Genomic DNA, 14,210 nt, shown 5'->3' with positions numbered 1-14,210 from the left:
TTGTGTATTTGGAGTCCTATAAGCCTCTTGGACTTGATTTTCCATTTCATTCTTCAGATTTGGGAAATTTTCTGATATTATTTCATTGAATAGATTGTTCATTCCTTTGGTTTGTTTCTCTAAGCCTTCCTCAGTCCCAATAATTCTTAAATTTGGCTTTTCATGATATCCCATAGTTCTTGGAGATTCTGTTCATGATTTCTTACCATCTTCTCTGTTTGGTCAACTTTATTTTCAAGGTTAAATATTTTGTCTTCAATATCTGAGGTTCTGTCTTCCAGGTGTTCTATCCTATTGGTTGTGCTTTCTATGGAGTTCTTAATTTGGTTTATTGTTTCCTTCATTTCAAGAATTTCTGTTTGGTTTTTTTTTTTTCAATATCTCTAACTCTTTATTGAAATGATCTTTTGCTTCCTTTATTTGCTCCTTTAACTGTCGATTGGTGCAATCATTCAATGCCTGCCTTTGCTCTTTCATCTCATTGTTTGCTTCCCTTATCATGTTAATTATGTACATTCTGAACGCCCTTTCTGACATTTCTTCTGCCATGCTGTCAATGGATTTTATCGATGTAACATCTAGATTTGTTTGGGGCATTCTCTTCCCTTGTTTTCTCATATTATTCAGGTATCAGTGGACTGCTGAGATACTACAGATTTCCTCTATTGACTTATAGTGTCCCTGAAGATTTCTAGTATATCCCCTCTTATCCTTCAGTAGCCTGAAGTCTTGGAGGAAGTTGATAATGTGGTGTTCCACATGGAAGCTGCCTCTCTAGGGGTGGTGGCCTTCAGGTGGGGTATATTCCCTGCTAGTGGGCAGAGGTGCCTCCACTTGTTGACCAATGGTCATCCAAAGGGGAACTAGGCTGCCAGCTGAGGCAAGGCCTGTTTGGGCCTGTGTCTCTGGTTTTACTGTCCTTGTGGGAAAACTCACCTGGCAGGGAAGACTCACCTGGTGGGGGATCTCGCTGGTCAGTTCCCCTCCTAGAGGTTCCCCTCAATCCACAACTACCGCCTGGGCAGGGCAGCCTTCCTAGGCAACGTTCCCAGGGGCCCGGACCTACCTCCTGGGCCTGGGAGCCTCACCCTTCACAGAAGAGTCTCCTTAGGCTGCCCCTCCTCAGAGAAGTTGCCTGCAGTCTTGGAACCTTTGCTCCGCCCCTCAGCTTGTCTCTGTGCAGCTCTCCACCGAGAAGCCCCGGACCATGCTTTGCACCTAATCACCTGGCTATGCGGCCCCTCCTCTGAGCAGCCACCTGGAGCCCCGTACAGATGCTCCAAGCCCCAGCAACCCGCCGCCTGCCTCTTCCTCCAGGCAGCCACCCGGTGTTCTGTGTGGTTGCTTCGAGATCAAGCAACTCACTGTCCATCTCCTCCTCCTCCGGGCAGCTTCAGGAGTGGTTGCTCTGAGTCCAAACAGCTCGCCGCGCAGCTCCTCTGGGCAGCTGCTGGAGCCCCGGCAGGTTGCTCCAAAACCACGCGTTGTGCTGAGCAGCCTCCTCTACAAATCTCCCAGTTGTCCATGTTCACTGCTCCAGCGGGGAGAGGGGTGTCTTGCCGCCTGGGCTGGGCAGTCTTCCTCTGCAATGTTCCCAGGGGCCCGGACCTACCTCCTGGGCCTGGGAGCCTCACCCTTCGCAGACAAGTCTCCTTAGGCTGCCTCTCCTCAGAGAAGCTGCCCGCAGTCCTGGAAACTTTGCTCTGCCCCTCAGCTTGTCTCTGCAGCTCTTACACCGAGAAGCCACCTAGGTCCTGGGACCCTGCTCTGCACCTAATTGCCTGGCTATGTGGCCCCTCCTTAAAATCAAGTACTACAGTAATGCAGCCAAATCAATGTTTATAGCAGCTCTATTCACAATAGCTAGATTGTGGAATCAACCTAGATGCCCTTCAGCAGATGAATGAATAAAGAAAATGTGGTATATATACACAATGGAATATTACTCAGCCATAAAGAAGAATAAAATTATAGCATTTGCAGATAAATGGATGAAATTGGAGAATATCATGCTAAGTGAAATAATCCAATACCAAAAAACCAAAGGCCGAATGTTTTCCCTGTTAAGTGGAGGATGATATATAATGGGGGTGGGGGTTTGGGGGGGTAAGAGAAGAATAGAGCAACTTTAGATTATGTAGAGGGAAATGAGAGGGGGGAGTGGGGTATGAAAAATGGTGGAATGAGACAGACATCATTACCCTATGTACATGTATGATTACACGAATGGTATGAATCTACATCATGCACAACCATAGTAATGAAATGATGTACCCCATTTGTGTACAATGAATCAAAATGCAGTCTGTAAAAAAATTTTTTAAAGTGCATTTGGTATAATTCAGTGAATATGTTGCTATTATGGTAGTTCATTTTATGTATCAATGACTTGTTCAAACACTGGATTAGATGTTTCTGTGAAGGTATTTTCTAGATGTGATTAACATTTGAATCAGTAGACTTTGGATAAAACAGATTATCCTCTGTACTGCTGGTGGGCCTCATATAATCAGTTGAAAGCCTTAGAGATCTTGAGGAAGAGAGAATTGCCTATAGACCATCTGAGGATTCCAGCAGTAATATCAACTCCTTCTTAGGTTTCCAGTCTTTCTGCCTTTTCCATAAAATTCAAACAGGCCAGTCCCCACAATCATGTCAGCCTATTCCTTAGAATAAATTTCCCTCCCTCTCTATATAAATATACTATTGGTTCTGTTTCTCTGGAGATCATGACTAATACATTTGTCTACATAAACAAAATGATGTGACTTCACTCTGAGTTACACCTTATAAAAAAATCATTAAAAATATTTCAAACCATCCAGCATTTTTTTTATCCAGGAGTTCTGCCAAATTTAAAATTAAAACTCTCTTCTTAACAGCTATTATGACTTATCGGAGTTCATGACTAAGTAAGATATATATATATATATATCTTATATATATATATATGTAAATAAAATCAATATGATAACTTAGTATTTACTCAACTTGTCAGAGTAGATCTTTCATCTCTTTATAACTAACATGTTAAATGTTTCCAGATAACTTTATAAGAATTTCTTTTTTTGCTTCAAGTTGCCAAATTATTTTCTCTACCAATCTATGAAATCACAACTAAAAAGTTACAGTAAGATCACACCTCAAAATCTTATAGTTTAGGAAAATAATTCTAAATATGAGTGCAAAACAATCCACCTTTCAAAGTCTATAAATATTTTTAGTATTTTTCAGCTGCAGTATTACAAAAATGGACTAAGGGTAGTTATGACTGAGACTTTTTAGATTTTCCATAAGAAAACAGGTGTATTTTTCAACTCTAAAAGATGTGTATCTCAGTATAAGAAAAGCAAATTAGACATTAAACAATTTAAAAAATGGATATGTTTAGTGTTATGGTTTGGATCTGAGGTGTCTCCTGAAAGCTTCTATGCTAACCTAGGAATGTTTGGAAATACAATGATTGGACTGTGAGGCTGTAACCTTATCAGTCCTTTCTACTTTGAATGAACTGGCAAGTGGATATGGCTGGAGGAGATGGATCACTGGGGTCATACCCTGGAGATATGGATCTTTCCTGTGGCCCCTTCCCTCATTTCCCTTCCCTGCTTACTGAGTATGCCATGAGCTGAGCAGCTTTTCTCCACTGGGTCCTTCCACCATGATATGCTGCCTCACCTTGGGCCCAGAACAATGGTGTTGGCCATCTATAGACTGAGATCTCTGAAATTGTGAGCCCCAAATAAACTTTCCATCATCCTTCAAGTTATTCTTGTGGGGTATTTTGGTCACAGTAATGTGAAAGTCAACACTCTTAGCCTATATACTAAGACTCCTGAAAAAGTAGGTCAAAGTTTTTTGTACGAACTTGGACAAATCCCTCAACACCAGAATATAGTTTATCTGGAATGAGTATATCTAGTTCATTAAGTTTTTATGAGATAATCTATATAAACTTCTAAGCACAAAGTTTTGCTCATATGAGTATTTGTAAGTGTTCTTTTATTGCTCTTTTTATACATTCATACATACATACCTATATACAAGATACAAGAGAAAGATCTTGCCTAATGTGGTTCTCTTTCAATGTTAGACTTTGTTAGACTTTTATTTTCTTCTTTGTGCTTCCTATATCTTCAAATGTTGTGTAATGAGTAATTAAATCAGAACAAAATCGATTTTTAAGAATAATAAAAAGGAAAGACCTTGGTGGTAGAATAAGCACAACTTGGTGGTGGTGGTAGAGTTTAGGGAAGGTGGAAGGGCCAAGGGGAAAAAAGATCAAGAAGACACAAAGCCCTGGATAATATATGTGTTCTGAAAAAAGCAGGCAATAAAGAGTAAGTAAGGCAGGTTCTAGAACTGAGAAGTAAAATGAAAACATCACTATAAGAAGATCAGTTTGAAAGTGGAATCTGGGATGAGGAGAGCAAACAGAACATTAGACGGTGGAACCAGAGAGGCAACTGCTGAAGTCACACAGCCAGGAGGAAGATGGCAATGGCATAGCAAGTGCAGGCAAAGTCACAAGTCTGAGAACATAAAGAAGTGGCCAATTTAAGCAATTGCTTATTTTAAAAAAGCAGTCAACCCCTGCTGTAAGTTAAGCGATAGCAAAAGAAGAGTTGAAATGACTGCAAAGAAAACAAATAACCTGATTTAAAAAATAGGACCAAGGACCTAAAAAGACATTTCTCAAAAAAGACATATAAAGGACCCAAAGGTATATTTAAAAAAATGCTCAATAGCTCTAATTATCAGAGGAATGCAAATTAAAACCCAATGAGATATCACCTCACACCTTGTAGAAAGGCTATTATCAAAATGATGAAAGGTAACAAGTACTGGCGAGGCTGTGTAAAAAACGGACCCCTTGCACACTGTTATCTGGAATGTAAATTAGCAGAGTCATTACAAATAAGCATGTATGAATTATGTCAAAAATTTAAAGGTAAATTATTTTCTGGTCCAGCAAGATTACTAGTGGCTTTATATGCAAAGGAAATGAAATTAGTGTGTCAGAGATATTTGTACCCCCATGATTATTGCAGCCCTATTCATGACAGCCAATGTATTCAACCTAAGTGACCATTAACAGTGTAGGATGGTGATTAAATAAAGAAGGAATGATTTTTTTAAATCAGTATATAACACACACACACACACACAAGAATACTATTCAGTCATCAAAGAAGAAAATCCTATGATTTACAACAATATTTATGAACCTGGAAGACATTATGTAAAGTAAATCATGCACAGAAAGACAAAAACTGTGTGATCTCACTCCTATGTGAAATCTAAAAAAGTCGATCTCATGGAAGAGGGAGTGGAAAGGCAGTTACCTATGGGCGGTTCTCCTGCCACATCCCTCCTGGATGAGGGAAAGAGTTTCTGTCGGAGAATGATGCCAGTTATTGATTAATCACTAAGAAACTTATCTAATTAAATAAACACGGAAGCCAATAATCTTTTTAAATGGCAGGGGGTGTGACGGACTGGGCCATGCCAAGATCTGGCCTCAAAAAAACATGGAGAAGCCCACCTTCCCCTTATTTATAGTTGCACAGGTAAAGGGGGACCAGGAGGGGCTTCTTCTGTTAGGAGCAGGATGGGGTGGAGTTAGGGAAGCCATTTGCTTAGAGAATTAGCATTTCCTCAGACAGTGAGCCAACTCTACAGGGTCACCTTTCCCAGGCTATCTCAAACAGTCTCTCATGACTGCCAGTTCCTGGGAGTCAGACCTCTGTATCCCATGGCTCAGGCAAGCCTGATTCTGCAAACTTGGATGGCTTCCCACAGTTACCAATGGCTGGGATATTCAGGAATATAGGTTGGGGAGATGCTGGCTAAAGGATACAAAATTTCAGTTACATAGGAGAAGTAAACCCACATAATCTATTGTACAGGACAGTGACTATAATTAATAATGATATATTGCATTCTTCAAAGATGCTAAGAAAATGGATGTGAAGTGTTTTCTCCATGATAACTATGTCAGGTAATACAGATGCTACTTACCTAGATTTGGTCATTTCATAAGGCACATGTATTTCAAAGCACCATGTTGTACATGACAGAATCATATAATGTTAACTTTCAATAAAATCAATGGAATTAATTTTTAAATCTGGGAAGTTGGATGCCTACAATGGAAGAGACTAGTTGGAAAGTTTAGTGTCAGTTTTAAAGAGAAAATCATGATTTGGGGAGAGCTTAGTTTTAGTTGCAGCATAATAGCTAATTGGGGTTAAACGTTAAGTTTTTAGAAATTTCATGTTGTCAATAAAGCATATCAAAGCCTTGCAGATAACGTAATCCACATCCTCCATATAAGGTTTATGTAACCAAAGTGATATGCCATTGTCCCACAGTTGGCTGGTTGCTCACTAGGAAGAGGACCTGCTAACTCCCAAATAGGGCTCCTCACTCCTTATCTTGCCAAACCAACTCATGCAGGATCCTAATTTCAAAGATGCCTAACATCTTGATTTTTTGGACTGATGAGTAGAATATTTTATTTTAAGAAGGCATAACTTAAAAAAAATCCAAGAGCATATGACATGATTCATATTATATAACCATTTTAATGCTATAAATGACAGAATAGCTGCATATCACAGCAAAGGTAATTTTTAAAAAATATATAGGAAACATTGTATTTCATAGACATTAGGTAATTTTTAACTGTTTTTATTTAAATGTCAAGGAAGTCTGCTTTTACAGAAGTTCCTTGCCTTTTTTCTTTTCTTTCTTTATTGCCTGTCACATCTGCCTTTTGGGGCACTAAATTTATTTATATCACTTGGAGATGGAAGTGTTCTTTCACAATTTCTCTTAATGAGGCTAATAATAGATGTTTCTTAAAATTTTGCTATCACATTAGCCATAAAATTTCATTACTTTCTTCAGTGTTAAACAGAAGACTATTTGGTTACCAAGAACTTTTTGCTAATTGGGTGCATTGGAAATTTTCAACCAGTGTGTCAAACTGAACGTGGCTAATATAATAATAATAAATAATATAATAAATATCAGTTTAAAATTCTATTTTATTCAACTTTATTTTTGAAATCAAGTTATCTTTTCGTCTTAAGCTGTCCTCCACCACAGACATGCCACTGTCAATCATTTAATATTTCCAAAATTAGAAGATATTAAAATCTTCCAACAACAGCAACATTAGTCCAACTGTCCACGAATTCACATTTAAACCCTTTCCTTTTTAATTACTTTCCTTTTTATATCTCTAGTGATTAAAAACCCAGCTCAGTATACATTAATTTATTCAAAAATGTTTATTAAGTTCATAACATCAATGAGGTTTGTTATATGCACAAAAGATACATGTTCATGAATAAAACAAAACAAAAAAATATGCCTGCTCTCAGGGTAGGGTGTGAGATCAAAGAGGTAGTAGGCATTGTGACTTGTAGGCTTATGGATATGAATGTGGAACTTTGCTCTAAGGGATATATGAAACCATTATAAAGTTCTGAACCATGTGATATTGTATACTTCCATTTTGAATCTTCTATGTTTTAATTTCTTTGGATTCTCTTAGGGAGGGGAAGAATAGACATTCAATGGATTAGACAAAGGGGAATGAAGAGAAGGGAGAGGAGATGGAAGTAGACAGTACAATGAATTGGTCATAACTTTCTTTTGTTTATATATGAATATACAAGCATTACAACTCCACATCATGTACAACCACAAGAATGGGATCCTAATGGGAATGGGTTGTACTACATGTATTATAATAGGTCAAAACATACCCTACTGTAATATGTATCTAAAAATATTTTAAAAAATAAATATATATGTATAAATAAATATAAAAAATAAATATATAAATAAATATAAAATGAATTTACCAATACTTGAATGTGGACTCTGAGACAAAGAAAATTTTCAAAGTTAATACCAAAGTCTCATATGTAGTTTTGCAATTTTGTATAAAAGTTAAAATGTTTTATAGATCTACACATTCAGGTATTACTTAAGCATTTGTTCAATAAGTCTGTATTTCAGGAGAAAGGTAGAGTTTGGAGATTTCAGCTTAGAGGGTTCAGTGTGAGATTTAATTTAAAGTAATCTGATTGGGGGTATACTCACTAAGAAGTAAGAATAGATTAAAAAAAGTAAAAGTCTTAGAAATACTTAGTAGTCTATAAAATGAAGGGAAAAAAAGTAGACCAAGTAGAAATGTACTAAGAAACAAAGAATTCTGAGTTTTGTTTTTTTTTTTTAATTTCATAGGGAAAAAATGTGATTCAGAAGAACATGCAGGCCACTACCTAGTGATACTCAATATGGATTCTATCTTCCTAAATCCTACCCTGCACAGGACTGAAAACCCATAAGCAGCATTTCATAGAATTACTTAATAAAAGGTTTCTGATTTAGATTATGTCTCTGAGAAATAGCAGCTCATTCATCAAAGATGTAAAAGGAAGAATAGTCATTAGCCTCTAAGAGCCATGGGTTGTATGAGCTCTGAAGTAATTTCAGTATTCACTCCTATACTTTGCATGTTTATGAGTGATATGATCAGGGATTGAGTTGAAATCTGAGTTACTTGTTGGAGGTTTCAGGCAAGTATGGATCTTACTCCTTTCTCTTTTGTGAATTAATTTTTTATTTGTTCTTTTTAGTTATATATGACAGTAGAATCTATTTTAATATATTTATACAAGTTCTTGAAGCTAACTGCAATTGTCTCATTCTTGCTCCCATAGACCTTACAATGATCTTATGAGCTTGAAGTTTCATTAAATCCCTTCCTTTTGAAAAACTGACAATTTTTTTTGTTTGTTTGTTTTTGTTTGGTTTGGTTTTCTGGATTATATCCTAATGATGTAAAGGCAGAATAATCAATTCTGTCAATGCTACCACTAGCCAATAAAATGAGGATGGAGTATATACAATCAACTTGACTATGTTGGTGCTGTTGATGATCTTCTGAACATTTTCATTGGAATAGTGTGGGAGGAAAACATTGGTACAAACTCAAGGGAAATGAGAAGATAGAAATGTCTTTTGATGAGTTTTACTACAAAGGGAAGAATATTACTGCTAATTAAAAAGTAATGTGGAATCAGGAGAACATTTTTTATAATTATTATTTTAAACATAAGAAATACTAGAACATGTAAATAAGCAAATGATAATGATCCAATAGAGGAACTTCCTGATGCAAGAAGAGGGACAATTGCAAGAATAAACTCCTTTAACAGGAGAAAGGAAATGAGATCCAGTGCATAAAGGAAGGTGATATCCACAAAGGAGCAAGAATAGTACATTCAGTTTACAGGAAGACCATACATGAGTACCATTACAGGTAGTTTGGTAGTTTTGGTGGACAGAGCATGTTGAAACACTCTTCTCACTGCTTCTGTCTTCTTAATGAAATGAGAATTAAGTTTACCAGCTGAAGAGGATCAGGGTACTCTGCTTGAGGTTTAAGGAAGAAGAAAATGTAAAGCAGGTTTTAGAGGGTAATAGAGTGAAGGCATATGAGAACTGTGTATAAATTGAAGAGTATTCTATTGAGAAGAGGAGTCATGAATTAAAGAGAAACATGTTGACATGTGGATGTCTTTTTCTCCCAGAATTTTGAAGGATTTGCTATAAGGGCAAAGGAGAGGGAGAAAATTACTTAATTGAGAATGATTCTTTCACCAGCTAAGTTTACTGTTGGAAAAAAAAAAAAAACATTAAGAGATGAATGTACTGGAAAATGAGTGATGATAGTACCAGATGATGGAACATCCGCTACATAAAACATGAAGTGAGAAAAGGAGGGGAGTAAGGAATGGTGAGAAAGATAAGGTCAGGTCTGGGAAATTTGCAGTATGTCAAAAGGATTATTGGAGCATGGATATTAATAAGAAATAGGGTGTTGGTTAGAGATGCAGTGCCATAAATTGAGGTTATGAAGGGGTTGTGGTTATTAGGAACAACAAGGGCACTCTTATGGGTATCTTCTACACAGTTATGAAGGCAAGTATGTTTAGACTTGATAACTAGAATATTGCTGGACCACTTGTCTAAAGGTGGAAATTGGCAAGGATCACTAGTGAAAGGGGTCTTATGAAGAACAAAAGAATGGTCCAGCACTCAAAATTCAACAAATAGGGACCATGTCCTTGAGGAAGGCAGATGACAACTGTATGAAAATAAAGAGTAGCCTTAGAATAATAACTGTGCTTCAAGGTAACTAGGATTGTAGGGAGACAAAAAGAGAGAGTGCTTGGAAAAAGCCTTGAATATAAAGGACAGCAATACATTGAATGTGGAGAAAAAAATCTCTCCCATTTAAGAAGGTGTCCTCAGAGAGGTCTCAGTATTCTCAGAGAGCCTAGTTTAGAAGCACATTTGAAGTTAGTGTATGGTTATGGTGGACAGAAATTGGGTCACACTAGGACACATTCAAGTGTTTGTGAGGAGAGCTCGGGTAATGAGGGGTGATATGGGAATACAGGGATATATTGGTGAGGTAAACAGTGATGGAAGATCCATACCTCAGCTAAAGGGTGATGGTCCGCAACACAGCTTGTGAACACAGTGGTGAGACTGAGAGGCTGTGAACGTTGGGGGAAAGAAACAGGGTTGGGAGGGGTAGGCGCCATAAGGAATGGAGCCCTGAGGGTTCTTTCTTAAATCACAGAAATGGAATTTCAAAGCCAGCAATGAGGCACTGTCACTAATCTGTTTTGCTGATGAAGATATTTAAGTAAAAGGAGAAGTGATATGTCTTGGCTTTCTGAAATAATGTATTAGTTTTATCTTCAAGAAATTAATCTCTCTGTCCATTCCATTGGCTAGAAACCAAGAAATGATAATTAGGTTAATACTGAATTGTTGAAAATTTCTGTCAGTTGAATTTTGAGAAAATTCACAGAATAGAAGCCATTACAATAAATGTTAGAATTGCTTTAAAAAAAAAAAAAGCATAATAGAGGTATCCAATATCTCTACAATTCAGAATTTTATTTTTCAATAGCATATGTGTCTTAGTAGTCAGTTTTTTGCTGCTGTGCCCAAAAGTCCCAACAAAAACAATTTTAGAGGAGAAAAATTTTATTTGGGGGCTCACGGTTTCTTAGATCTCAGTCTACAGAAGGCTAGCTCCATTTCTTGGAGCTCAAAATAAGGCAGAATATCATGGTAGAAGAGTGTGGTGGAGGAAAGTGATCAGGAAGCAAAGAGAGAGACAGACAGACAGACAGAGATACAAAAGATCTACCCCAAAGGCACAGCCCCCAGTAAACCACCTCTTCCAGCTGCCCTACCTGCCTTCATTTACTACTCAGGTAATTAACTGATTGGGTTAAGGTTCTCATAAGACTTCTTGCATTGTCTCACACATGAGCTTTTGGGGGACACCTTACATTCAGACCATAACATTGTACTTTTTTAAGTTAAAAGATAAAACTCAATACTTTGGGTTAAAGTGACACCTGTGTATACATCCATCAAGGTGACATACAGCCATATTCTAGTTCCAGAAACACAAATATATTTGTTTGTTCAAATAATTGAGTATTTAAGGAACTATGTTAAATTTAAGAGATAAAAAGATAAAAATATATGGTCCCAGATTTCAGCAAATTTATAATCTAGCCAAGAGTCAAATCTAAGATTATAATTCAATATACTTGCTATGATAGAGTTTTAAGAGAAGAAAAGATATGGGAGATTTTTCTTTTGGGGGAATTCTTGATATATACATTAAGGTTTATCACTGAATATTTTTGCAAATTTCTATAGTCCAGATTGGAAAATATAAAACCTCAAATTTCCCTTTACATCTCTTCCTCAAAGATGAAAGCACAGACATTTTGAAAGTCTCTCCTTCCTATTCCTTGTTCTTTCTTATCTGTACAGCCAATAGTCAAGCAAGTCTACATAACCCAAAATACAACTTTCAGGTTCACCACCCTGTTGCCTCTCAGAGAAAGAAACAAACAAAATAAAAAGGACTCTATAAAGACTCTATAAGATTTTTACAATTCTTTTAAAATATCACCTGACCTCCTCTTCATTAATCTCTTCACACATTCTAAACTGCTTGGTTGGAGGGAGTTTTGTTTTGTGTTTTGCATTAGTTTTGACTTTTTTTTTTCTATTCCAAATATTTTTATTTTGATGATCTTCATTCTTCTCTATGTAAGAAGTGATCTCATCTCTGAGTTTCTAGAAAGCAGGGCTCGGAAGCTAATGCTAGCTAGGAGGGGGAACACCAGGACAAAAGTGAGGAAAAGGGGACATGACACAAGAAAGGAAGACAAACACTCCACATTGCATTAATAAGCTGCCAAAATTTTATCAGAAAACTTGTGTTCATAACAAGGAGAAGTCATGTAGAGTCACTGCTTCTCAGGAACATCTATCCAAGGGGAGAAAGAGGAAGCATTTTTAATTGACACCTCTTTCCTGTGTCTAGTTTATCATTGGTCAAGGGTCAGTCCTCTGGGCTTTAATTTCTCTGGGAATTCTACTTGGCTCCTCAGGTAATTGCTGGGAAATCAGACTCCTGGTTGGTTCCTTCAGGATGGAATTGGCCACTGGAGATGCTAAATGTCTTCCACTACAGCTAACACATGAAGCTGCACTAAGGCCTAGCTCTTAAGAACAATAAAGCAGCACAGCAATAGCCAAGGCATTAGGACCACAATAGCATTCTTAGTAGGATTGCTTTATCTGAGAAGCAGGACAAATGACTAAGGGAGAGGAGACAAATGATATTTAGAGATGCATGTACTGGATTGGGCAGAGTTCATTTCTTCAACTATCCAGATCTGTTTACACTCTCTAGTATAAATAGGCAATGCCTTCACTTCTGCCTTGAGAGTGGAGGTGCAAGTCAAGTTCTTCAAAGTGCAGCTAGCTATACTCTAGAAAGAGTTAACAAGAATAAGCAAAACTAAACTGTATCTCCTAATGTTGCTGCTGGTTTGGGAACAATGATTGATTTGTACCATCTTCATCTTCCACTACTAACTTGAGATTTTTCTCAACCAAGACTGAATATTCTTGGTTGCTTGCCTGAGAGGGCCCAGAGGGTCTAAATTCTTAGTTGCATTACCATTTTCAGGGGGTAAGAAAGGGGTTGGTGCAATTGTCCATTTACAGTTACTACCAAACACCAAGAGACACAGTAAATCCCAGTTCCAGATATACTCCTGTTTACCTTAATTCTAATATAAACACTATCTCATTATGACCCTTATTTATTAACCCCATGAGACCAGTAGCTCCTTTCATAACCTTCTGGTCCACTGGTTGTAGCCAGATGGCAATAATGGCTTCCAATTAAAGGGAAACCTTTTTGGTATCTGATGACAGAAGACGTCTGTCCTATTTTGGGAAATAGAATATCTAACCTGGCAGAGACTAATTCTGCAGAGATAGAGAACAAATTCTACAAGAGTCACTGAAAACGATGTTGAGAAGGCCCAATCCTTCCTTCTTTTGGTTCCTGAACTTCTAGCTATTGGGAACACAGCACCATGTATCAGCTGTTGGTTCAGTGAGCAATCTCTAGGAAAGTTTCACAATTTACAAAGTATTGATCTGAGCTAATAGATTCACTAGCCTTCAAAATGCCATTCTATCAGTGACTGCCTCTGGGTGATAGAAGGCCAGGTAACCCCATATTTGTAAATCCACTTTCAAGCCTCTTTGCATTAAAACAGATTCTTTCATTTGAGACAATATTGCATGGGACATATGTTGATAGCTCAGGCACGTTTTAAGTCCTTGGGTGACTTCCAACAGGAAAAACAAATCCAGATCAATGTATATATTGATTTCCCTTCAGAAGAATTTCTACCTCCTCCAAGTTCCAGTGCAAACTACCACTGAAGGTTGTCTTGTATCACTGAGTCCAGTGACATTTTGAGGGCTCAGAGTTGGACCCAGAGAATGAAAGTTTAAACATTTAGTAGTGGTGATAGATTTATTAGTACTGATGAGGTAAAAGCCCTGCTGTTGAACCTATGCAGAGTCAATGACATGAGTTCTCTGTGTATGTACAGCACAAGCACTGTCATGCCTAAGAGGAGCCTGGTTGACACCATAGTCTGTCTGATTACTGATAATATTATCTTCACTGTATTCTCTCTGGTGGACAATAGCCTGAATATGAGGTTCTGTATACCCTTGGCCTTCCTACATAGATACCTCCACTCAGATCTTCTTGC

Source organism: Sciurus carolinensis, chromosome 13 (assembly GCF_902686445.1).
Source record: "Sciurus carolinensis chromosome 13, mSciCar1.2, whole genome shotgun sequence".
NCBI lineage: Eukaryota > Metazoa > Chordata > Mammalia > Rodentia > Sciuridae > Sciurus > Sciurus carolinensis.
The sequence above is the reverse complement of the archived record's forward strand: the minus strand, read 5'-3'. Positions refer to the sequence as shown.